Below are 26,892 nucleotides of genomic sequence, written 5' to 3'. Positions count from 1 at the left end.
CAGTGAATGGGTCCATTCTGTCATCGGCACATTTTGTGCAGCAACTCACCAGACTCATTACACCAAACCCCAAAATTGTTGCACCCTGGAACTGTGGTGGCCCCTTGGCTGGTTCTGTGTAAAGATAGATGGGGCAGCTGCTGATGGACTTTGAGGCACCTTCCTAGACCCCCATCATCTCATCTGCCACAGGAGGGTCACAGGCACTCAGCAGCCCTACAGTGATATCTGGGAGCCCCTGCCAGGCCAGAAATATTCACTGGCCTGGAGCCACTCCTGCTGCTGTCAACAGTGGATAGTGGTGGTTTCTCTCTAATCAAACTCTCAGTCCTGCACAAATACTTCTCTTTCCATAAACAAGTGGTTTACTGCATGGCAGCTCACAGCCGAGAAGTAATGGATAGAGCTTTCTAAGGACTCTCCTAGTAGGTTCCCCAAAAGTGGGAAAATAAAAATGCGCATTCAAAGGAACTCTGAACCCGACAGAGTGGAACAATGCAGAAACCTTCTCTTGTTTGTGGGAGGAGGCTGACAACACATATGAGCTTTGGGTGGACGGTGGTGCCCTCTCCAAAGAACAGAGCAGAGCAGGGCAGCTCCTGGGAGGAGTCACCATTCAGAAATCAAAGTCTAGGGGTGTCCCCCAGAAAAAGCATAGACTTAGAGCTAGTCTGAATGGGATGACACTCTAAGGACCACTCAGCTTCCACTGGGATGAGAGGCATCTCATCCATCTGCCATGTCACCTACCTACAGCAGCTGCTGCAAGCCAGCCTCTACAGAACCCTGCAGAGGGAGCAGGTCCTCTTCTGCCTGGTGGTCCTGGGCTACAGGAGCTTCATCATCCACAGCCTAAGAAAAGATATCAAGGAGTTGGTGTATTGCACCAAAGTAAAAGACTTTGGGGTGGGGGAGAGAAGGCTCTGGTCCTGGAACATGTTGGTAGAGGAGGACCTAGTGGGTGTTGAATTGTTGTGTGGAAAACTAAGAAATGTTACGCATATACAAACTATTGCATTTTACTGTCAACTGTAAGCCATTAATCCTCCAATAAAGAAGTCAAGGAAAAGAGAAATATATTTACCAAGGGGGGGAAGGAAATAAAGGAGAGTAAGAACTCAAAATGTCAGCTTCTGGCAGCAAAGTCAACTGCACTATTAAGAAGCACACCCCATGTTGAGTGGGGAAGCAATTACAGAAGCCAGACCTCCCACCTTCTGCACCCCATAATGACCCTGGGTCCATACTCCCAGAGTGATAAAGAATAGGAAAGCTATCAGGGGAGGGGATGTGATACAAAGCTCTGGTGGTGGGAATTGTATCCCTCTTATCCTATGGTATTGTCAGTATTTCCATTTTATAAATAAAATAAAATAAGCACACTCAATGCTCTAGGTGCAAAGTCGTCTCTGGAATATGCCCAAATGTCTGTAAGTAGCAGGATGTTTATTTGCTCTGTATGAGCATGTTGTTAGATGGACAGAAGAGAAGCATTTGACTAGATCCCTGAATCAGCAAAGCAATTATTCTGCCATGGGCACATTTTGTGCAACAAATGGTCGGAGAAACTATATCAAACCCCAAAGGCTGTTGCATCTTGGAACTGAGAAGGCCCATTGGTAGTCTCTGGGAAAAGTTAGACTGGGGAAGCTCTGATGAACTTTAAGGCACCTCCCTAGGTCCCCCCCCCCCCCCCACACACACACACACAGCTCTTCTGGCACAGGAGGGTTACAGGCACTCAGCCACCTCACAGTGATTATCTAGGAGCCCCTGTCAGGACTCTGTGCTAGAGGTTAGAAACACCCACTGACTAGAATCACTTCTGCTGCTGTCAACAGAGGTTGCTGGTAGTTCCTCTCTAGTCACCCTCTCAGGTCCTGCCTCAAGCTATTGTCTTTTCATGCACAAGTATTTAACTTCGTAGCTGCTCACAGCTGAGAACCTGTGGGTAGAGCCTTCAAGGAGACTCTCCCAATAGATTGCCCAAAAGTCTGGGAAGAAAATTGGGCATTCAAAAGCACCACTGAACCCTAAAATGTAGGGGTAGTTCAGAAACCCTCTTCTGTCTGTTGGAGGAGGCTGACAACACATCTGTGTTGTGCATGGACAATGCTGACCTCTTCAGAGACCAGAGTGGGGCAGCTCCTGGGATGAGTTACCATTCAGAACTCAAAGTCTAAGTGGCTGCCCCAGAAGAACCAAGCTTTAAGCACTAGCCTGACTGGGCTGACTCTCTGGGGACTACCTCAGCCTCCACTCTGGTGTGAGTTCCCCTATCCTGCCATGCCACTTACCTATAGTAGCTGCTGCAGGCCAGCCTCTACAGACCCCTGCAGAGGGAGCAGGTCCTCCTTGACCCTGTGGTCCTGGATCACAGGAGCTTCATCATCCACAGCCTAAGAAAGGAGAACAAGGCCTCAGAGGATGGCCTTCTGGCAGCAAATTCAACTGCATTGTTAAGCAGCACATCCCAATATTCTAGATGCATATACCTGACCATTAATGTTAGGAGGTCTGCTCACTGGTCATATGTTTCCAGCTCAGACTTTACTTACCAGGAGCAAGTCATTTCTGTGTCTTTGTCTCCCTTTCATGGACAAAAACATCTTCTCTCAGAATATTGCTGGCAGTATAAAGCAGTCCCTGTCCAACAAATCTCTGGACATTGCTTCAGAGACTATGCATCATACTTCTGTCAAAAATTCTCCCTTTCTGTTTAGCTTGATTCAGCCTTGACTGACTTCTGAACTGTAGATTCTCTAAAAAACCGATGCTTTGCTTCAGGTAAGTTTAACTCATAGATAAGTGTGTGACCCAGGTGGAAAGATGGAAAACTAGAATTCCAAGGATCTCCAGGATGGGCACCTTGCAGAAACATTTTTGCTGATGGCTGAACACACTTCTGAGTTCTTGCTTTGCATTGACATCTTTCCTCCAAATGGCCACCCCAGGGCAGCTCCTGGGTGGCTGGGACCTCAGTTCTCACCATAAGGGCCAGCACCCTGCCTAATGGAATTCAAGGCACTAACCTGACTGTGCTGCCCAACTCAGGGCCACCTAAACTCCTACCTTTGTGTGACCCTCTTCAGTCTTCCATGTCACCCACCTGCAGCAGCTGCTGTGGGTCAGCCTCTATAGAGCCCTGCAGAGGGCAGGTGTACTGCTCACCCAATGGGTCATGGGCCTCAGGACTTTCATTCACAGCCTAGAAGAAGACTAAAGCTTTAGAAGGATGCCAGTCATCTGTCAACACCACTTTAAGAGTCAAATCCTTAACCTGTTAGAGCATAGATTATGCCCCCTTCTGATTAAAACTCTAAATCTCACTTTACTTTCTGAAAAGATGTACACCTAGTTCCCTTCTTTTACTTTAGCCCCTCTTGGGTCACTTTCATAGTCTTTTTTCTCTTTCCTGCATATTTGATGTTGTATTGGCTTTCTGAAACTGGAGCCCCAACACCTACCTCCCCGGATAACAGGAGAATGTGTTTTGCAGTGTAGGAGAAGAGCAGTGTGAAGTGCCAGATTCCTGCCTGTTCTGTGTTCCATTGATGGCTAAGATGGTGGGAGTGAGCTCACTTCTTGGATCTTTTTCCTTTGCTCCATCCTCAGAGAACATCTATTGTAAATGGATACTCCTATGTCTAAATTGTGCATGATATTGATATGATATTCCTTAATACATATCACTGTAATTATACTCTTGTAGTTTTTAATGTTGTTCCCCCTTTTTAAATTTTTATTAGGGAGATTAATGGCATATAGTAAATATTGTTGTTGGCACATGTGTAAAATTTCTCAGTTTTCTGAAAAACACTTCCACTTCCCGCCTAGGTCCCCCTCCAACATCATGCACCAGGATCTAAAAGCCCTCTGACCCCTACCCTACTCCCCCAGAGCCCTTTACTTCTGTGCAATACACCAAACCAGTCCAAGTCCTGCTTTGTGTTTCCACTTTGTTCTTATTTCTCAACTTCTGTCCATGACTGAGAGCATATTATATTCGTCTTTCTCTTTCTGGCTTATCTCATTTAACATGATTCTTTCAAGCTCCATCCAAGATAAGGTGAAGAAGGTGAATATATCATTCTTAATACTTGAATAATATGGCTTTGAAATTACTGTTTAAAATAATTTTTGGACTATACTTATGAAAATAATAAAATTATTAACATTTGTATAGCATACTTGCATATTATGTAGTTAATATATTAAAAGTGTCACACTCACGTCTCCAGAAGAAAGAACTGTAAAGAACTGTAAATCTGCATATGAATGAGTTGCTATGGGTAAACAGAGTTGACTAGAGGTCAAAGAATGCTCTTAGAAAAAGGGAGTGAGCTTGTGCTGACTACTCAAAGAAACAAACAAACACACACACACACACACACACACACACACACACACACACACACACATTGGTCCTTAAAAGTACAAGGTTTAGGGAATTGGGCTGTAGCTCAGCGGGTTAAGTGCAGGTGGCGCAAAGCACAAGGACTGGCATAAGGATCCCGGTTCGAACCCTGGCTCCCCACCTGCAGGGGAGTCGCTTCACAGGCGGTGAAGCAGGTCTGCAGGTGTCTCTCTTTCTCTCCTCCTGTCTTACCATCCTCTCTCCATTTCTCTCTGTCCTATCCAACAATGACAACAACAATAATAACTACAACAATAAAACAACAAGGGCAACAAAAGGGAATAAATAAATAAAATAAATATTTTTTTTAAAAAAAGTATAAGGTTTAAATCTCTTTCAGTATATACTACTAACTGACAAAATAAAGCAAAACTTTATGTGGTCCAGGAGGTGGTGCAGTGGGTAAAGCATTGGATTCTCAACCATGACGTCCTGAGTTCAGTCCCTGGCAGCACATGTACCAGAGTAATGTCTGCTTCCTTCTCTCTCTGTCTGTTTTTCTCATGAATAAATAATTTTTAAAAAATAAAGCAAAACTTTAACATGTAAATTTTTTAAATTTAAATTACATATATTATATAATGCACACTAGTTCCTAGAAGCCTTCTAATCAGCCCTCTTTTCCTGTCTGGTTCCTGCCTCTCCACTGGTTTCCTCTGTTGTTTATTGTAGTCACTTACTGCCCTGGAACCTTAATATTTGTTTTTTTTAATTTTTATTATCTTTATTATTGGACAGAGACAGTCAGAAATTGAGAGGGGCAGGGGTGATAGAGAAGGGACTGAGACAGAGAAGACACCTGCAACATTGCTTCACCACTCATAAAACTTTCCCCCTGTAGCTGGGGGTCAGAGGTTAAACCTGGGTCATTGTGCACTATAACATGTGCTCTTAACCAGGTGCACCACCACATGGCCCTGGAACCTTAATATTTATTTGTCCTATGACAAAACTTGGCTGTTATTTAAATATTGCTCTACATAGATCCTTATCTTCTAGGGATATTTTATGAGTGGGGGGGGCAGAGAGAGAGAGTGTGTGTCTCTTTACAGCACTGCTTTGTTATCTAGAATGTTTTATTTTGCTTTTACCTTTCTTCTTGTGCTATGTTCTCAGAGAAAAAACCCAGACCTTATGTATTCAGCCATGTGCTTGACCTCTGAGCCACTTCCTTCACTCCTTCTCTTGCTTATCCAAGCATGCTGCATATGGCACAAGTGATATCAGTAACTTCATTATATCACATCTTTAAATCCAACTGTACGTGACCATATATACCCTTGTTTAACATAGTACTGTGAAAATTCCTCTTTACAACTTTTGTTACTGAAATTACAATAATTTTTATTCAATACTAACTACTATTCCTTGTATCTCAACTATAACCTTGATATTGTGCTAAATGACTTAAGAGCTAACTCATATAAGGCTTACCATTATAACTCTGATTTATGTGTTATTACTTTCATCCTCATTAATGAATACAGATAGTGGTGACTCACAGAATGTCACGTAGTCATGTTTAAATGACAGTGTGAGAGCTACGACAAGCTCATATCTCTTATAATTCATATTTTTGTCCTGGAGTTCAACTGTCTCTCATATTGACACAGGCTTTATGACAAAGATGTTAGCTCACCTCTGGGGACTGACCCATTGAATGGATCAATAAATATGAAAATAATATCAACCTAGATTTAAACATTGATCTTTAACTGCTGGGAGAACCACAATAAAAAAGGGCCCTTACTAAAATGTTTCCTCAGGACTCAGCAGCACAGCTCAGATTCGATGCCAGAGGCCCAGGTTTCCATCCTCAGACTGTAGGCTACAGAGAGGACTCAGTCTGTTTGTGAACTCCCTCTTCCTTGCTACATAAATGAGTTAACTGAAAAAAAAAAAAGTAAGGTATACCTTCATAAGTCACTTATACTTTTAGCTATTCTATTTTCAGTAGAAGGATACTGGTAAGTTTATTTTATAGCCTTATATAAAAATTCATCAAGAACAGAAACACTTTAAAGATAGAGAAAAAGAAAAAGAAAACAAGAAAGAATGAAAATAATAACTATGACAACATCAAAGATATTTCACAGTTACATTAACAAGAGGACAACTTATTCCTTGGGTCATCTCTCTCATCCTTAAACAAGCATCTACTTTTTTCCTAACAAGCATCTACTTAGCCCACTTCTGACAGAAGTTCTACTTCTTGTATCTGCTTCTGCCTCAGAGTTTACTTTCTGTGAGTAAGTCCACCTAAATCTCTTATTTTACCTTATAGCCCCTGTTGGCCCACTTCCACATTCTTCTTTCTATTTTCCTGCTTTTTGGGGATTGTGGAGGCTTCCTTAAACAGGAGCCCCAACACCTCCCCATATAAGAGGAAAGCATTTTGTCAGTTGTAAAGAGCAACATGTGTTGCTAAGTGATTGGAGTTCCAAGTTCTATTGCTGGCCATAATGGTGGGCGTGACTTCACTTCCTGTGTCTTACTTCCTGAGTCCATCACCAGTGAATATCTATTCTAAAAGGGCCCTCTCATGTCTTCAAACTGTGCATAATAATGATATGATATGACATAATATATATCATTGTAAGTCTACTAATTACATGAATTATATTTCTATATCTTTATCCATATATATTCTGCAGCAAGGTATTTACAAGTTTATTTTATAACCCTATAGAGAAATGAATCACAAATATTCACAAATCACAAAAAAAGAAAAGAAACTGCCAAATATGTTGCAAAATATAAAAAGATATCCAGCTCTACTAGGTGCAGAACAAGTGTAATTTACAATGGCTATAACATAATATTCACAATTACACTGAGAAGAAGAAAAATATTTGACAACATATTCCTTGAATCTTCTCTCACCTGGTTTGTAAAGCAAAGACTAGCATCTGGGGCAGGGGGGAGACAGTTTCTAGTGAAGAAGGATCTTTGAGGAGTACTTGGATTTGACTCAATCAAATTGTAACTTAAAAGATGGATTCATGGAAGTCTGGAGGTAATGCAGCAGGTTAAGCACATGTGATGCAAAGTGCAAGGACTGGAGTAAGGATCCTGGTTCGAGCCCCCGGCTCCCCACAAGCAGGAGAGTCCCTTCACAGGCGGTGAAGCAGGTCTGCAGGTGTCTATCTTTCTCTCCCCCTCTCTGCCTTCCCTTCCTCTCTCCATTTCTCTCTGTCCTATCCAACAATGAAGACATAAATAACAACAACAATAATAACCACAACAGCAATAAAAAGAATAAGGGCAACAAAAGGGAAAATAAATTAAAAAAATAAAAAACATGGATTCATTTTATACATACATAAACCCACAAAAGCAGTCCTAGAGAGTTAGATTTATATTTATAAGATAAAGTTGTGGCGCCTTCAACTGGGTCTTTATTCCTTCTCCAGCCATTGTCAGTCCCTTTCTTTCACAGATACTAAACTTCTTCAGATTGCCAACTTCCTCTTTTCTTTTTCTATGTTTAAATTTTTATTGACACCAGGATTATCTCTGAGGCATAGTGCTAGCACTATAAATCCATCAGTCCTGGTGTCCATTTTGTTCTTTCTATGTTTATTATTTGATAGGGCAGAGAGATCGAGAGGGAAGGGGGATATGGATAAGGACAGAAGAGGATAGACACCTGTAGACCTGCTTCAGCACTCATGAAGCACTTTACAAGCTTTATCACAAATAAATTAATCAATCAGCAAAACGAGGAGGGTAATGAAATGTATTTACTAATGAATAGATTTCATTTGAAGCACCTGTGCAAACTGTCAGTGATACTTTACACCTCTTCTTCCTGCAGCTGCCATAGCTTTTCAGGAATATTTTGTGCTACAGATGAGCTCACTTACTGCCATGGAACCTTAATATTTGTTTTTTTAAAAAAATTTTTATTATCTTTATTATTGGACAGAGACAGCCAGAAATTGAGAGGGGCAGGGGTGATAGAGAAGGGAGTGAGACAGAGAGACACCTGCAACACTGAGTGCAGTTTTAAAATTTTTATTTGTTACAGAAGACAGTCAGGTATATTATAGACCAAGTCCTAAAAAGAGGACTTTTGTAACATAAAGTCTTGGGCCAGGGCTATGGTGTCCCTCGAACTCATTGTCAGATGGGTCCTCTCCTTTCATCCTAACCCAAAGATATTTTACACAAAGAGGGTATTTAGGAAGGATTGTTCAGCTTCCCTTTTATGCCACAGTATCTGGGAATCAGGCAATAAGCAGCAGATGGTCAACCCCACACATAAAAGGAAATTGGTGACATCTAGAGTTTCATTAGTGTGTTTTGTGTCCAAAGTGTATGTCATGTGTTACCCATTAGAACCTCACAATGGTCCTCTGAGGTCAGCACAAACCCACAGTTCTCATCCATAAGACCCAAATTCTCACCAGCAGTGCCGAAGGGTTCCTCTGTCCCCACTGCCTCTTCAGCATTTGTTTCTGTTGTCCTCTTCGATGTATGCCATTCTCACAGGAATGAGGTGGTATCTCAATGTTGTCTTTATTTGCATTTCTCTGACAATCAGCAACCTGGAGCAATTTTTCATATGTTTGTTAGCCTTTTGGATCTCCTCTGTAGTGAATGTTTTGTTCATATCCTCTGCCCATTTTTGGATGGGGTCATTTTCTTTTTTGTTGATAAGGTTGCTGAGCTCTTTGTTTATTTTGGTTATTAGTCTCTACTAGCTATCTACAAAATGGAGGACTCGCCAACACTTCATCTGCACTATTCCAGCCTTTAGGTCCATGACATGCCAACAATTTGTTTGGCTTTGTATATTAACTCTCTTTTCAGCCACCAGGTTCCAGATGCTAGCAGGATGCGACCAGACTTTCCTGGACAGACAACTCCACCAATGTGCCTTGGAGCTCCGCTTCCCCAGATCCCTTCCCCACTAGGGAAAGAGAGAGACAGGCTGGGAGTATGGATTGACCTGTCAATGCCCATGTTTAGCGGGGAAGCAATTACAGAAGCCAGACCTTCCACCTTCTGCATCCCACAATGATCTTGGGTCCATACTCCCAAAATAGGAAACAATAGGAAAGCTGTCAGGGGAGGGGATGAGATACGGTGGTCTGGTCGTGGGAATTGTGCGAAGTTGTCACTCCTCTAATCCTATGGTTTTGTCAATGTATCCTTTTTATAAATAAAAAAATTTTTAAAAAGACCCAAAGTCTCAAGTTAGCAGCATCATGTTCAACGATGAGGGTTGCCTAGACTGTAATTGGCATGTTCATCCTATTTTCTCTTCTCTCTCTCTCTCTACTGTTCAGCTCTGACTTATGGTGATGCAGGGAATTGAACCTGGGACCTTAGAGCCTCAGGCACCAGAATCTCTTTGCATAACCATTTTGCTATCTCTCCCACCCACACCCCACTTTCTTTTTTTTTAAAGCAGTGCTGCATGTGTCTCTCTGTCACTCTCCCTCTCTATCACTCCCTTCCCTCCCTTCCTTCTCACACGCCACTTTCTTTGACAAGCCTCAAATTTTATTCTAGAACTAAACAAGTTCTCAGAGTGCTAAGCAAGAAATTAGGGTTAAATTATTACCTTTTTGATCTAGAATGAAACTTGGGAGTTTCCCCTCCCTGTGGTGCTTTTGAGCAGAGCCCAGGAGATAAGCAGTGGACAGGCTGAAGCTCTCACTAGGGAAGGTTCCTGGGCCTGGTAACATATGCTATTCTTTCCTGTTCATTTGTCTGGTACAACCTTTTAAACCTTGTGCCTGCAGATCAGGCAAACCTGAGACTCTCCTCCAGCTAGTCTCTCCATCCATCCGTCCATCCACCCACCCATCCATCCATCCATCCATCCATCCATCCATCCATCCATCCATCCATAATTCATCCATCCATCCAACCATCCATCCATCCATCCATCCATCCATCCATCCATCCATCCATCCATCCATCTATCTCTCTGACTCCCAGAAAAGCCTACATCTGCAGCTGAGAGTGCCTGCTAAAATATTTAATTTTCTTATCCCAGGAAACTGAAATATTAACCTGCAACTGCCACATCACTCTCCATTCCCTCTTTGACATGTTAGTTTTGTAAACATAATTCTCTCTTGCTTAGTAGTTGCAAATGTGCAATTCAGTTTTGAAAAATATCAAATTGATGGGGTTTACAGTCAATAATATTTATATACCTTTCCCATATTTGGGAGCTACTCTCTTTCCTGATCCAGCTTTCCTGATCTAGTCCTTTTTGCAGCCATGACATCATCTCCCCAGACAACAACTTGGATCCACCTAAAATAGGACTACTAGCTATTTCCAAAACGGAGACCCGCCCCCCAACTCTTCATCTGCACTATTCCAGTCTTTAGGTTCATGATCAGTCAACAATTTGTTTGACTTTATATGTCAACTCTTATTTCAGCCACCGGGTTCCAGATGCTAACATGATGCCAACCAGACTTCCCTGGGAAGATGACCCCACCAAAGTGTCCTGGAGCTCTGCTTCCTCTGAGCCCCTCTCCACTAGGGAAAGAGAGAGGCAGACTGGGAGTATGGATCGACCTGTCAACACCCATGTTCATCGGGGAAGCAATTACAGAAGCCAGACCTTTCACCTTCTACACCCCCATAATGACCCTGAGTCCATAATCCCAGAGGGATAGAGAATAGGAAAGCTATCAAGGGAGGGGATAGGATACGGAGTTCTGGTGGTGGGAATTGTGTGGAGTTGTACTCCTCTTATTCTATGTTTTTTTGTCAGTGTTTCCTTTTTATAAATAAAAATTTAAAAAAAGAAAGAAAAATATGATCACCAGGGGTGTTATCATCATAGTGCTAGTTTGAAAATGCTCAGTGTGTTCAAAGTGTTACTTCCAAGTGAGAGCCCCTAAGATGAAAGACAAAAACAAGCAAGCAAGCAAACAAACAAACAAACAAAACAAACACTAAAAGAATCACCTTTTAAGGTGGTGGATCTCCAAGTGCAAATATGTATTTTCCAGGTGCAGCAAGTACCATTGGTCTCAGCATAGACAGCTCCTTGCTTAGCAGACGAACAATAAATAACTACAACACATTTGGTGACAAAGATGAAGGATATTAAATGGGAAGCTACTGCTTTGGAAGCAGATTCTATATCTTTGAGACTTAGGGAGTGGCAGCAGTCACAGAAGCTATACAATATTTTTTGTCTGTAGCCCTTGCAGGTTTTGTCCTTCTCTGTCACTTTCTTTTTTTCTATTTTTCTAATGCCCCTGGGATTATCTCTGGGACCTGGTGCTGGCACTATGAATCCACCACTTATGGTGGTCTTTTCTTCTTTTTTCCTATTTTTTTTCAATAGGACAAGGAGAGAAATTGAGCTGTCAGAGCTAGGAGTTGAGCAGCTCACAGAGAGGGTTAGAACAGACAGAAGGATGAGTTGAAGACACACATGTGTGTGAAGCACTGGAGCACCTGATGGCCAGGGAAGGGGAGGATGGAGAAAGAGCTGTGGGTCCCAGGCCTCTTGATTTGAACCCACATGTCACTCTGTGAGGGTTCTGAGAAACCACAAGGTCTCTTCATCATCTGTGACCAAGATCACCCCATTCCTCCGCTCTGGTACAAGACAAACACCTCAATATTTTACTAGGGGTGTAGAGGGGCCAGGGCTAGGCAGGGCAGCAGGTGTGGCTGTCCCCATAAAGGGCTCAGTCACTCCCCACATCAGCTCCTCTGTAGAAGCAGGAGTTTGTGTCTGCACCAGGTAGGAAATTCTCAACTCCTGACACCTGTGGGGAGAAATTTCAGGGAAATCTCAGGGCTAGTGACCAAGGAGCTTCTACCCAGACAAGATCCATGAGGGGAGTAGAGGTGCCAGCTCAGGTGTAGGCTGGGTCTGAGGAGGTGAAAGATTAGAGAGGAGCCAATTCCCTAAGTGTGTGTAGGGTTAAATCGGCATGGATAGTCCCAGGATGCCCATAGGTTAATCACTTCCCATTGAGGGATCCTGACTCAGAAAGCCCAGGGATGATGGGAGAAGAAAAAAGCTAAAACCAGCCAGTGCATCTTGTTCCCCTCAGAAGCCAATGGCCAGATGCTACTGCTTCCTGCTGTTCTTCTCTGTAGCCACCAGAGGGCAGAAAGCAGGTGAGTTTTGGGAAAACAGCATGAGGGGGGGGGGAGAGAGAGGAAGGGAAGAGAAGAGAAGAGAAGAGAAGAGAAGAGAAGAGAAGAGAAGAGAAGAGAAGAGAAGAGAAGAGAAGAGAAGAGAAGAGAAGAGAAGAGAAGAGAAGAGAAGAGAAGAGAAGAGAGAGAGAGAGGGAGAGGGGAGAGGGAGAGGGAGAGGGAGAGGGAGAGGGAGAGGGAGAGGGAGAGGGAGAGGGAGAGGGAGAGGGAGAGGGAGAGGGAGAGGGAGAGGGAGAGGGAGAGGGAGAGGGAGAGGGAGAGGGAGAGGGAGAGGGAGAGGGGAGGACCATATGCTGGGAGTGGTGGTGAGGAGATGGGGCTGGATACTGAAATTCTGGGAAGAAAAGATTCCCCAAAGCCACAACAGCCACCGATGTGAGCTGTGTGTATTCTACTTATGACATGATCTGGGATTAGTCAGAAGTGAGCCGAAGGGTCCTAGAACCCCACTTTGTTCCTCTGTGTGACCTCATGAATGTGTGTGTGAAGACTGTGTTCTCTTCCAGTAGCTGTTGCTATAACTACAGGCTTGTTCTCAGAACCCCGAGGAAGCTGGTGGACAGTGCTGGTCCAAGGAACCTCCTCTTACTGTCCCAGTCCTCTCAGAGACACAGTGCTGGGCTGTGTCATTCATCAGTGTGGCAACAAATCTGCGTGGACCTGTAAAGACATAGGACCAAACAGCTTATCAAACATAATTCAAGCCCGGGGGTCCCAGTGAGCTGCTGAGCTAATGATGTGGGCAGGGCTGGTGGCAGAAACAGTGGTGTCCCTTGTCCAGCTCTCCTGAGAAGTGTGCTCATTACTCTAGCAGAGGCACCAAATAATGGCTGGTTCCTGGAGAAAGGAAACTGCATCATCTTTCTGACCTCCCCGCCTCGCAGCTGTAAAGAACTCAAACACAGCTGCCCTGAAGCAGATGGTGAGTAATGACCCACCAAATTTCTTCATTTGAAGCCCCTCTTAGCCAGGCAGGACAGGAAAAGCATCAGAAGGATGCACCATGTCTCCTGCCTATTAACTTCACTGGGAGACCCCAGGGAGAAGCTGAGGATATGTGTGACCACTCAATTACAACAGACATATCTTCTGAACACAGGAGCTCAGTGCTCCTGGTTACACTCAGGGTGATGACACCTATGAAACACAGGTCACAGGGGCCAGGTGGTCATGCAGCAGGTTAAAGCACACATGGCACGAAGCACAAGGACTGGAAGGATCCCAGTTTGAGCCCCTGGCTCCCCACCTGCAGGGAGGTTGCTTCACAAGTGGTGAAGCAGGTCTGCAGGAGTCTATCTTTATCTCCCCTTCTCTGTATACCCCTCTTCTTTCAATTTCTCTCTGTCCTATCCAGCAACAATGACAGCAATAACAACAATAATAATTACAACAACAATGATGAACAACAAGGGCAACAAAAGAGAAAAAAACGGCCTCAAGAAGCAGTGACTTCATAGTGCAGGCACCAAGCCCCAACAATAACCCTGTAGGCAAAGAAATAAACAAACAAACACTGGTCACAATATCATGTCTTCTCAGCATGTCTGCTCTACAAACTCATTGAAAATGTTCCATAGACAGAGACCTCACACTCCTGCTCAGAGGACCCTAGAGAACCTTCTCCCACATGTTTTATGACCCCCAGCTTTGCTGCCCTGGGCCTGACTGGTCTTGGCTCTCAGGTAGAGGCTTTTGTCTCTTCATACATAGATGGCCTGTATTCCCTCCGTACTGAGACTGGAACTATATACCAGACCTTCTGTGACATGACCACTGGTGGTGATGGCTGGACCCTGGTGGCCAGTACACGAGAACTACATGGCAGGGAGGTGCACAGTGGGTGATCGCTGGTCCAGCCAGCAGGGTAGCCGAGCAGATTACCCCAAAGGGAATAGCAACTGGGCCAATTTCAACACGTTTGGGTCTGCAGAGGCAGCCACCAGCGATAACTATAAGGTTAGTGGCACTCACACTCCACTTAAGAGAGTGAGGATAGATAAGGCTGAGCACAGCAGGAGGTGAGTATGGAGAGTGGAGGGTGGGGCTGGAGAACAAATGGAGAGAGAAAATGATGCCACCATGCTTTGATCACAGTTCTTTCCAATCAGGGTTGTCAGGGAACTGGGAGGTCTGAGGTCTGTTCTGCAAGTGGGGTGTCAGAGCACTCCTGCCCTTTGTCTTCCTGGAGTTGAGTTCTGAGTCTCATGAAAGTTATGTGTGTGTTTAATATAGAATCCTGGCTCTAAGCTCTGTCTGTCACTCAGCAGAACCCTGGCTACTTTGACATCAGGGCTGAGGACCTGGGCATTTGGCATGTGCCCAATAAGTCCCCACTTAAGAGCTGGAGGAGAAGGGCTCTGCTGAGGTACCGCATTCACTCAGGATTTCTTCAGAACATGGGACATAATCTTTTGGCCTCTACCAGGTATCAAGGGTGTGTGCCTGAGAGATTTCCACCGGGTGCATAGAAAGCCAAGTGATTTGGCATGAGGACCATGTCAGCTCTGGTTCTGAGCACTAAGAGAGGTATCTGCACTGGCTGTTCTGCTTTCTCTGTTGCACCTTGACTTTGTGGATTGGTCACTTAGAAACTATGAGCCAGACAGGAAGAGACTTAGGGTCTGAAAAGGGTTGGAGAAAGCTCTCAAGGGTGAAACAGGAAGTGGTAAATAAAGCATTATACTCTCTGGCATGAAGTCTTGAGTTCAATCCCCAGTAGCACATGTACCAGAGTGATGTCTGGTTCTTTCTCTCCTCATATATTTTTCATAAATAAAATCTTAAGAGAGGGAGAGGGAAAGAGAGAGGGAGGGAGAGAGGGAGAGAAAGAGGGAGAAAGCTCTCAAGATATAAAGAACACAACCTTGGGGAAGGAATCACTGTCTTAAGACTGACTTCTGGGGCCAGTGGCACACCCAGTGGAGAGCACACATTACCATGTGCAAGGACTTGGGTTCAAGTTCCTGGTCCCCATCTATGGAGGGGGAGTGGAAGGAAGCATCCCAAGTGGTGAAGCAGTTCTTCAGGTGTCTCGCAGGTCTCTCTCTCTTTTCTCTCTTCCCCCTCCCTTCTCAATTTCTGTCTCTATAAAAAATGAAGAGTATTAAAAAAGAAAGAAGAAGCAGTGGATTCATTAAGCAGGCAAGAGCCCAGGCAATAAATAACCCTGGTGGCAAAAGACTGATTTCAGAATGTTGATTCTGAAGGATTAACTCCCCATCTCCCCTGCTCAGCAGCACCACTGCTGTCCTCATCTGTTTTGGTCCTGCAGATATACACTGTGAAGTATGGAACAGGAGGTGCTGGAATGACAATGGTCCGGCTGTCCCTGTTGACTATGACTATGGGGATTCTTGGACAACAGCATCATACTACTCACCACTCAGTCAATGTGAGTGTTTGTTCCCTCAGCCTGATCACAAATCTTTAAATCCTTCCCCGAATTGCAGGGAAAAGCAGTAAAAATTAGCAATTAATGGTTGTTAGTATGTATGAATACTGCCATGTCCTAAACTCCTTTCTAGGCAGTTAGCATGGTTGACTGTTTTTTTAGTCATCATAAGGAAATATGAGATTACAGTGAGAAACATATTCTATGAAAGGCAGTTACTCATTTCTTTAAAGTGTGTGGGGGAAGGGGTTAGATGGTAATGTACCCAGTAGAACCCACAAGGATCCTGGTTCTGGCCGCCAACCTCACCTGCAGAGTGGGAAGCTTCACAAATGATGACGTAGTGCTGCAGGTCTTTCTATCCCTCTCCCTCTCCCTGTTTATTTTAAAAATAAATAAGTAAAAATGTTTATTAGTGATTTAATAGTTGATTACAAAATTTTAAGATAATAGGTATAATTCCCCACTGTTCCCTCCATTGGAGTTTTGTGTCTCCATCCCTCTCCAGTAGAAACTGACTGGGAGAACTGAATAGTTCTCCCAAGGTCATGATATATGGATTGACTATATATCTAAATCTATCTATTAGTCTATCTACTATCTATCTATCTATCTACCTATCTATCTATTTTTTTGCCCATTTTTATTTACTCCTAAGCCTTTGCTTTCACTTCCTTTCTAAGACACAGTCACACCTACTACTACTTCTAAGAATCCTTTTTCCCTCTTCCCTCTCAGATAAGAGAAAAAGTACCTGGATTCATCAGGTGTTTCCAGATTCTTGTTCCTTTCAGTGATGGCATAAAAAATATTCCTGGTGACAGAGGTTTCTGATCTTGGTGTAATTGGGATTCAGAGACAATCTGTCTATTCATCATCTAACAGCTGGGGGTATAGACCAATGTCGGGCTGAGCTTCATTGACAGGAGACAAACAACCAGGGATTCATGGTTGAGCTGTACGCAGTATCTCTTTATTCATGCAGGACGCAGCACAATCTATACCAAGCTAAGCTAAACTCTCAAAACTACAAACATTGTCCTTATAAACTACAAATATTGTCCTCATAAACATACTAGCCCAGTAGTGTGGGAACAGGATGCGACGCAGAGAGGGTGGAGAGAAAAGTGACTGGTGAAAATCAGGGTATGACAAGGAGAGGGGGCGGAGCAGGTGAGAATTCTATCACTGAACCACCAATGCCCTGGAGGGAAGGTGGTGCTTGTTAACAGAGGTTATGTAAATAGAATGAAGTGGTTATGTAAATAGAATAGTGTTAAGCACAGGAGATTAAACCAAATGAAACAGAAGGGGTTTTTAAAGCATACCAACAATTTCCCCTTTCTTTTTAACTATTGGCCATAGTATCAGGATTGTGGGGTGAACCGAAACCTATATGGTACAGGTGTTTTCAAAAAAACTGGCATAAGACATGGAAAACAAAATAGGCGAGCAGCAATAACCAGTGTGATACCAAGGGGAACATTTCTTGCCTCAAAAGGCAAGGCCTAGCAGGCGAAAGGGCATTTCTTGCCTCTGGGAGAGCTTCATGCCTCTGGGGGCATCTCTTGCCTCAAAGGGTGTTTTCTGCCTCTGTGGGCATCTCTTGCCTCTTGGGGTGCTTCATGCCTCTGTGAGCATAACCTAATAAGGAGGGGGAGTTTTCAGTCTCTGGGGACAGAGCCTGCAGGCGAGGGGACATGGTCTATAAAGTCTCAAGGCAATTGGCTGAAGTTAGTCTTTGAGAAACACAGCAGCGTGTACCAGTAAGTCCGATGGAGGTGTCAGTCCAAAGTAGAGGCCATGGAAGAAAATGCCAGGGGATGAAACACTGCACGTCTGTCTCGATGGGGAACGTCAGCCACCAGAATTCTGCTTTTCTGTAGAGAGTGATCTTTGGAGTCTGTGAATCTGTTTCTTCAGGTCGTGCCAGGTCACATCAATGGTTTCCAGGGGTGTGTTGTAGTCATTCCATCTTGTAGGCAATGTCAGAGAACAGGATCCAAATGGATTTCCAGGAATTCCATTTGAGTAGATGCTTTTTCATGTGAAGACTTGACAGCTGAAATTCACTTACTTGTCAAACGAAACTTGTAGCAGATTAGAAGTTTACTATAATTGATAACTCCATTATAATTGGAAGTCCTTTCTAGTATGATTTCAAAGTTGTTGAAACAGTTTAAACTCAATAAAATGTGGAAAGGTAAACAGAAGAATCATGGTAGAAGCCTCAGGCATGAGAATAATTAACATAATCATTGCACTATTTGCCCCGTCCATACTCATACAGTTTCAGGATTAAACATTTCAGATTTATGCCAAGACGTAAAAAAAGAAATCAAAGGAGGGAAAAAACAATTTTTTGGATTGTTTCTGGATGTCTCTAGAAATCATGGCTGCGCCCAGCATTTTTTTTTAAGTCAATGTCAAACAAAAATTCAGTCATTCAAATCACTCTCTTATGAAACAGATCTCACCATGGAGCATCAAGAGTCCCCGGAGGTTGTCCTAGTCCAAAAAGCTCTTCAAAATTCCATTTAGGGTGCTTCTGACTGTTCCTGCTGTATTGCTTCAGGCACCCATTTTTAAAAGCATCTTCCCATCGAAGAAAGAATCCAATCAGGAGACTAGAACTAACCACATGTCTCCATTCTTGGGGACTGCCATGGTACTGGAGAATACTCCTCAAATTAGAGTAGTCCTTCTCCATGGGAAACATGCGAGAAGAAGTCCAGAAAGTCCCAGTGGAAATCTCCATGCATATCCCAAGGTCTATGATCACGGTCATAAAGAACCAAATTGTGGCCTGGAGCAAAATGTAGTCCTTTTCCTCGGGAAACATGAGAGAGGGAATCCAGAAAGTCCAAGGAGAAATCTCCATGCATCTCCCAAGCTCTATGATCCCGGTCATAAGAAACCAAAGTTCCCGGTCAGGGAACCAAAGTGTGGCCCAGAGTAAAATGTTCCAGAGACAGAGAAACTGTCCCACGTCGGTGCCAGTCTCTGTTTCAGGGCTTATGTCAGTCCCTTGTTCAGGTGCCATATGTCGGGCTGAGCTTCACTGACGGGAGACAGACGACCAGGGATTCATGGTTGAGCTGTACGCAGTATCTCTTTATTCATGCAGGACGCAGCACAATCTATACCAAGCTAAGCTAAACTCTCAAAACCACAAACAATCTTGTCCTTATAAATATACTAGCCCAGTAGTGTGGGAACAGGATGCGACGCAGAGAGGGTGGAGAGAAAAGTGACTGGTGAAAATCAGGGTATGACAAGGAGAGGGGGCGGAGCAGGTGAGAATTCTATCACTGAACCACCAATGCCCTGGAAGGAAGGTGGTGCTTGTTAACAGAGGTTATGTAAATAGAATGAAGTGGTTATGTAAATAGAATAGTGTTAAGCATGGGAGATTAAACCAAATGAAACAGAAGGGGTTTTTAAAGCATACCAACAGACCAAAATTCTTTTTTTTTCTCAGGTAAATTAAACTTTTATGTATTTTATTGTCTTTATTTATTTATTGGATAGAGTCAGACAGAAATCAAGAGGGAAGGAATGATAGAGAGGGAAACAGATAGAGAGACACCTGCAACACTACTTCACCACTTCCAAAGCTTTCCCCCTGCAGGTGGGGACTGGGGGCTCGAACCTGAGTCCTTGTGCATTGTAACATGTGTATTCAACTACGTGTGCCACCACCTGGCCCCAATTCAACTTTTATTGAAAACAAAACATGTTAGGGAAAGAGAGAGAGGTAGAGAAAAAGAAAGAAAGAAACAGGACTGAAAACTGCTCATGTGTTGGGAGAGACAGAGAGAAAAAGAGAGAAAGAGACTTAGGTGGTTGTGTTCAGGGCCAAAAAAAGCACTCTGTTTCTGGATTATAAACTCAAAACCCACCTATACCTCCTAAGCCACACCTGTAACCACTCCCACTTCTGGGTGAACCAAAATTCTTTATGGGATGCAGAAGGTGGGTGTTCTGGCTTCTGTAATTGCTTCTCCACTGGAAATGGATGTTGGCAGGTCAATCCATATCTCCAGCCTGTTTCTACCTTTCCCTGGTGGGTTAAGGCTGTGGAGAGATGAGGTTCCTCTCCTTTTTTCTCTTTTTCTATCTTAAAATAAATAATATGTTTAAATTTTATTTTACAACACACACTTTCTGTAACAAAACCACAGAAGTAAATCCTTTTTGAGAAATTAAAAGCAACTGCTATTCTGGTGTGTCCATGAAGCAGGTAATGATAGTAGGAAGCATCACAGACAGATGAGAAGTGTAAACAGAAACAGACTTCACATCTAATCAGTGCTCCCCATTAAACCTTTGCAGCTTTGCTGCTTAGGGGAACTGGGAGTCTGATTCCTCCACTAACCTTGGTAAGAGACAGTGTCCTCATTCCCCAATGATGAGCCAAGTTCAGGGCCAGGATAACTTGACACAGAGGTGCTGGTTTTCTCACACCACTACAGAGTTGGGGTACAGACGAACTGCTGGACCAGGAATCCTCAAAGGTCATAGGGAAGCTGGATCTAGACTCTTCTCTGATACTTGGTCCTCTTGCTCTTCTTTTCCAGTGGAATTTGTTGCTAGATTCATCCAGTTCAGGGTGTTTAACTAGGAACAAGCAGTCAATGCCCTGTGTGCAGGGATGAGAGTAACTGGGTACAACACGGAGCATGTGAGTCTGGGGGGGAGGCCAACAGCCTGTACACGTGTGTGGGGGCCAAAGGAGATGGGTGTCTGAGCAGGTACCTTGTAGTATATGATTGTACCTTGTAGTATATGATTGTGCCTTGTAGTATATGATTGTGCCTTGTAGTAAATGATTGTGCCTTGTAGTATATGATTGTGCCTTGTAGTATATGATTGTGCGTGTTCACTCTCAACAACATTGTGGGTATGATTTAAGATGATGCTAGGCAACTATGCTAATGATTTCAGCTTACTAATATTTTCCTGAGTAAATGTTTTTCTCTCTCATGTTTTAGGGAGTCTCTAGGGGGTTGGGGAAAGGTTTTCGGATATTTGTGAAGCTTCCCACACTGCAGGTGGTGTTGGGGGCCAGAACCAGGATCCTTGTGGACTTTACTGGGTGCATTACCACCACCCTCCAGACACACACACTGTAAAGAAATGAATAACTGCCTTTCATAGAATATGTTTATCCGGTGTTCACTTAACTGCTACAAGTATTGTATGTTTGCTTCACCAAGGTGTGAGGACACTGTCCTGAGGGACATCTGGTGATGGCAGGGCAGGAGGAGAGGGATCAGGGCCCTGAGATCAAGGTCATCAGCCCCATCTTTCTTTCCCTCAGTTACATATAAATACTTTTTCAGTGCAAGTGATATAATATATATATATATATATATATATATATATATATTATATATATATATATATACACATATACATATAACTGTGCAAGACCATTGTTTCATCAGAGAAGGGCCCTAGACTGTGTTCATAAGGGATGCAGGTGTGAATACAGGAGCATGTATATCTTTCCTGAAAGTAACGTACCTTGGCTGCCTGTTCCACCACCAAGAATGCATGAGGGTATGTATTTACTGCAGACTCTTTCCTGAAAACTCACATCATAGAGCACCAGGTTCAGAGTGGGCATTATATTAGGTCAGCATTGAGTCATCTTGGAGCTGATGGGACACATCAGAGAATTTTGAACAAAGTAGTGATATTGTCAGTTTGCATTTGTTATGATGGTGGACAAGAACATAAACTTAGGGTCCAGGCAGTGGTGCAACTGACTAATCACATATAGTACTAAGTGCAAGGACACATGCAAGGATCCAGGTTCGAGGCCCCACTCCCCACCTACAGGAGATCCACTTCACAAATGGCCAAGCAGGTCTACAGGTGTCTTTCTCATTCCCCCCCTTTTTATTAATTAATTTATTTTTCCCTTTTTAAAAAAAATTATTTATTTATAAAATGGAAACACTGACAAGACCATAAGATAAGAGGGGTACAATTCCCACCACCAGAGCTCCATATCCCCTCCCCTCCCGTGATAGCTTTCTTATTCTTTTTTTTAATATTTATTTATTTATTTATTCCCTTTTGTTGCCCTTGTTGTTTTTTATTGTTGTAGTTATTATTGTTGTTATTTATGTCATTGTTGTTAGATATGACAGAGAGAGATAGAGAGAGGAAGGGAAGACAGAGAGGGGGAGAGAAAAATAGACACCTGCAGACCTGCTTCACCACTTGTGAAGCCACTCCCGTGCAGGTGGAGAGCCAGAGGCTCGAACCAGGATACTTAAGCCAGTCTTTGCGCTTCATGCCATGTGTGCTTAACCCGCTGCACTACCGTCCAATTCCCAGCTTTCCTATTCTTTAACCACATGGGAGTATGGACTCAGGGTCATTATGGGGTGCAGAAGGTGGAAGGTCTGGTTTCTGCAATTGCTTCCCTGTTGAACATGGGCATTGACAGGTCAATCCATACTTCCAGCCTGTCTCTCTCTTTCCCTAGTGGGGCAGGGCTCTGAGGAAACAGAACTCCAGGACACATTGGTGGGGTCATCTGTCCAGGGAAGTCAGGTTGATGTCATGGTAGTATCTGGAGCCTGATGCCTGAAAAAGAGTTAACATATAAAGACATACAAACTGTTGATTAATCATGGACTTAAATGTTGGATAGTATGCCAGCTCCCCCTGGCTTCTGCTTAACCATATGCCTATATAGGGATAGATTTAATCCCATTCAAAGCTTTGGTCTATTTACATAAATCACTTTTACATTTACATAAAGCACCACACTCGCTCCAGGGCATTGGTGGTTTAGTGGTAGAATTCTCACCTGCTCCACCCCCTCTCCTTGTCACACCCTGATCCTCTCCTTGTCACACCCTGATCTTCCACCAGTCACTTTTCGCTCCACCCTCTCTATATCACATCCTGTTTCCACCCTACTTGGAGAGTATAAAAACAGCTGCTATTCTGATTAAAGACACTTGGAAATTGCTTTCCGGCTCCGAGAGTCCAGAGTGTATCTCCTGCAAAGTTAGTGCGGCACGAGTTCCTGATCCCTCTCCCACGCAGCAGCCTAGATCAGCTCCAGTTGAGTTCTCTCCAACCCAGAGAGCACTAGCTCGGGAAGAAGTACCCTCAGGCTATCCCGGCACTTAAAGGCTGGAATATTGCAGATGAAGGTTTGGGACCTCCGCTTTGGAAATAACTAGTAGATTTATTTTAGGTATATTCCAAAGGGCCCATGACTTTATTAGTTTTTGCCTGAACGTGACATTTGATATGCAGGTGGACCCAAGTTATTGTCTGGGGAGATGATGTCATGGCTGGCAAAAGGCTAGAAAGCTGAATTAGGGAAGAGTAGTTCCCAAATATGGGAAAAGTGTATAAATATTGTTGATTGTACACCCCATTGGTTTGATCTGAGGCCCACATTCAGCATAGGCACCTATGTAACCTCTACATCTCTGTAGGTCCAAACTTGCATTCTGTGGTCATCAATAGGAACATTCAGAGTTGCACCAATTTCAGGACCCATCTTATTCAGGTGGTAGAGTATGTTATTCTCTCTCTCTCTCTCTTTCTCTCTTTTTCCTCTCTCAAGTTCCCTCTGTCCTATCCAGTAAAGTGGAAAAAATGTCTGCCAGGAGTAGTGGATTCATAGTTCCAGCACCAAGTTCCAGCAATAACACTGGAGGCAAAAACAACAAAAACACATAAACTTAGAGCAGGGAATCAGGGCCTAGGAGACCTGAGTCCAGCACATAGTGAAGCACTAAAGCTCTGACCAGGTGCTCTTGACAAGGCTGAAGGAGCAGAATGCATCAGGGACACAGGGGGAGTCAACCAACTATTCTAGACACCAGATGAATTTCTGATGGCAGAAAGCTTAAGTGATTTTAATGTTTATTTTGAATAATTGGGTGCTACCCGTGACAACAAACTACTGGATAGGACCAGGATCAGGGATGGCAGGGAAGATGATCCCTCTGTTTGGATAAAGTGGGTTTCTAGATACCTAGGAGATGTCTAGGTGGAGACATGTAGATAAGTAGGAGGCCTTGGGCATAAGCGCATCTGGTGTCTCAGAGATGGAGGAGGGTACTGGTACAGGGAGAGGTGACAGTAACTAAAATCCTGGAGAAAATGAGCTGAACAGGAGAGGAAAGTTAGGACTGTGCCCCAAGGAATAGCACTTAGGAGATGGCTGAGGAAGAGGGATGATGAGTTGCCTGAGGGGGAGGAAGGCAGAAAGGAATTTGGACAGAGATTGACTTTAAAGTCTATCAGGGAAGAGCACATGAGGGGAGTAGTCAAAACTGAGGAGGAGGAGGAGCAAAGATCCCCAGAATTTGGTCAGACAGCTCACCTATTGTATAGGCAGCAAGTCCTCATGGGATTTGTTTTCTCCCTCCCAGCACTGCATCTGTGGAGGAGGCTACGCCAGTCCCAGGCAGTGTGGGGATTTCTCCGCCTTTGATTGGGACGAATACGGAACCCACACTGGTGGGAGCAACAGCCAGGAGATCACAGAGGCACCTGTGCTCCTGTTCTACCGCTGAGAGCTCTGTGCAGAAGACTTGGCATCCACTCCCTAACCTATCCTTAGAGATAGAACAAAAGAATATCGACAAGATAATGGTAATGAAATATATCAATTTGCAGCAACAAGTTTTTTTGTATAGTTCTTACAATTTGGGGAAAAATGATTTCTTTATAAAAAACCTACTTAAATTAGTTTTAAATGCTCATGATTTTTGTGAACTTCCACCTCAATCATTCTAAATTGGAATTTCGAGACTCGAGTATCCCAGAAAATAAGTAAGCTCTTTTTTTAGCAGCTCCAAAATTAGATTTAAGAGCAATGTGTGAAGTTGATTAATTTCTCCTGCCATACTGTTACTAGCTAACCAAAACTCTCAACAGAACAGCTTTAGAAGAAAAGTATACCATTATTTAAAATGTATGAAAAAATAAAGGCACGGGTGAGGTAGGTAGCATAATGGTTATGCAAACAGATTCTCATGCCTCAGGCTTTCAGGTCCCAGGTTCAATACCCCACACCACCATAAGCCAGAGATGAGCAGAATGCTGGTTAAAAACAGAAATGGAGAGATGAGAAGAGAAGAGAAAGCAGAGAAGAGAAGAGAAGAGAAGAGAAGAGAAGAGAAGAGAAGAGAAAAGAAGAGTAGTACAACTACCTATCTCTGTATTCTTTCATTAGTCTTCATAGTGTCACCAAAATCACTCCAGTACTAATGTCAGTGTGTGTATGTGTATGTGTGTGTGTGTATGTGTGTGTGTGTGTGTGTGTGTGTGTGTGTGTGTGTATGTGTGTATGTGTGTGTTCACACACAAGACATTGGCACCAGGTAGAAAGGTGAGGGTCCTACACTTCATCCTGACAGCATCTGCCAGGAGGTAGCAGTAGACTCCACAGGTTAAGGCTTCAGTTCTGTAGGACTCTCTCCCCCTGCTTAACACCTGTGATTCTGATCTAGAGTTTTGTTGTTAAAATTCGGATGTTCTAGCTGGCCGGGCTAGCTTCACAGGCGGGTAACAGAGATGACCAGAGACATACGACTGGGCAGGGAAGCTATATTTCTTTATTCAGGAACAACGATTCATAAAATAACCCAAACTAATCACCAAACAGAACTCTGCTGCCTCTTTCCCCCGCGGCGCCAAGCACTCCCGAACTCTGGAACTCTGGAACCCTCTCGGGGTTCCTTGGGGCAGGGCCAAGCGGGCCCACGAAACTAGCAGGACTGATCCAATTTTCTTGGCAGGGGGAGAGCTAGAACAACCCAATGTAAAGCATACAACAATTCTCCCTTTTCTTTTTAACTAAATGACCACAGTATCAGGGGTGTGGGGTGAACAGAAACCTATATCATACAGGCATTTTTTAAAAAAGAAACTGGCACAAACATGGAGAAACATGTAAGCAAGTAACAAGAACCAGTGTGCTGCCAAGGGAGTGCCTGAGGGGGCCATATTTTGCCTCTGTGGGCAAAACTTTATCAGCTTAAAAAAAAAACATTTCTTGTCTCTGGGGGGCATACTTGCCTCGACGGGCATTTGCATGGGGGTGGGGAACGGCCTAGAGTCCCAAAGGCAGCTGGCTGCAATTTACTTACTATGAAACAAAACTTGTTATTAGCATAACCACAGCACAATCTAAAGTTTCTAATAGAGAAGGAATTTGAGACTTTTACATATCGACGTCTTTTAAACCTTTTGTTACACCCATTCAAGATGGAGACACACCCTAGGTGTGCACAGGAAAGGAAACCTCAGGCATGAGAATAATTAGCATAGCCATTGTGTAATCTACCATTTTTAATAGAGAAGGTAATGGAGAGTTTTATATATCAACAAGTCTATTTAACCTTTTGTTATACCCATTCAAGATGGAGGCACACCCCAGGTGTGCGCAGGTCTTTAGACCAACTTAGTTAAAATATATTGTTAACTAATATTTACCTCAGACTTTAAATGTAAGTTAATTTTATCTTTATGAGAATTACGTTGAAAACCTTTTTCATTTAACTTTGTCTAGTAAGAATTTAGCCTTAAAGTTATTGTTTACCAAACTTTAAACACACACATAAACATGGTCATTAATGCACAAGGAGAGAAACCTTTGTTATGAAGACATGTCATTTTAAACACGAATTTAGATATGTACTGTCTTAGTTGTTGGGGGGTGTGTGTTGTCCAGTGCTGGTCTCTTGGGCAGCTTCACTTCTAGGAATTGCAGGTTGCGATCTCTGCACGAATCTCTGCGTACTCTAGCTTGTCTGTCTTCAGACCGGAGCTGAGGATCTCAGCCAGGATGTCCAGTTTCGGCAGGGAGCCTGGGGGTCTGGGAGGTCCGGGATAGTTCTAGAATTCATAGCATGAGGGTGGGCGGGCCAGCCTTGTAGAA

The 26,892-nt window shown here is 43.5% G+C and overlaps 1 pseudogene; it reads left to right on the top strand.

Moving 5' to 3' along the window:
• The first annotated feature begins 714 nt into the window (after nt 1–714).
• On the top strand, nt 715–24,523 carry LOC103119313 (intelectin-1-like; annotated as a pseudogene).
• The last annotated feature ends 2,369 nt before the right edge of the window (nt 24,524–26,892 follow it).

The sequence above is a fragment of the Erinaceus europaeus genome, chromosome 9 (genome assembly GCF_950295315.1).
Source record: "Erinaceus europaeus chromosome 9, mEriEur2.1, whole genome shotgun sequence".
Classification (NCBI taxonomy): Eukaryota; Metazoa; Chordata; class Mammalia; order Eulipotyphla; family Erinaceidae; genus Erinaceus; species Erinaceus europaeus.
The sequence above is the reverse complement of the archived record's forward strand: the minus strand, read 5'-3'. Positions and strand labels throughout refer to the sequence as shown.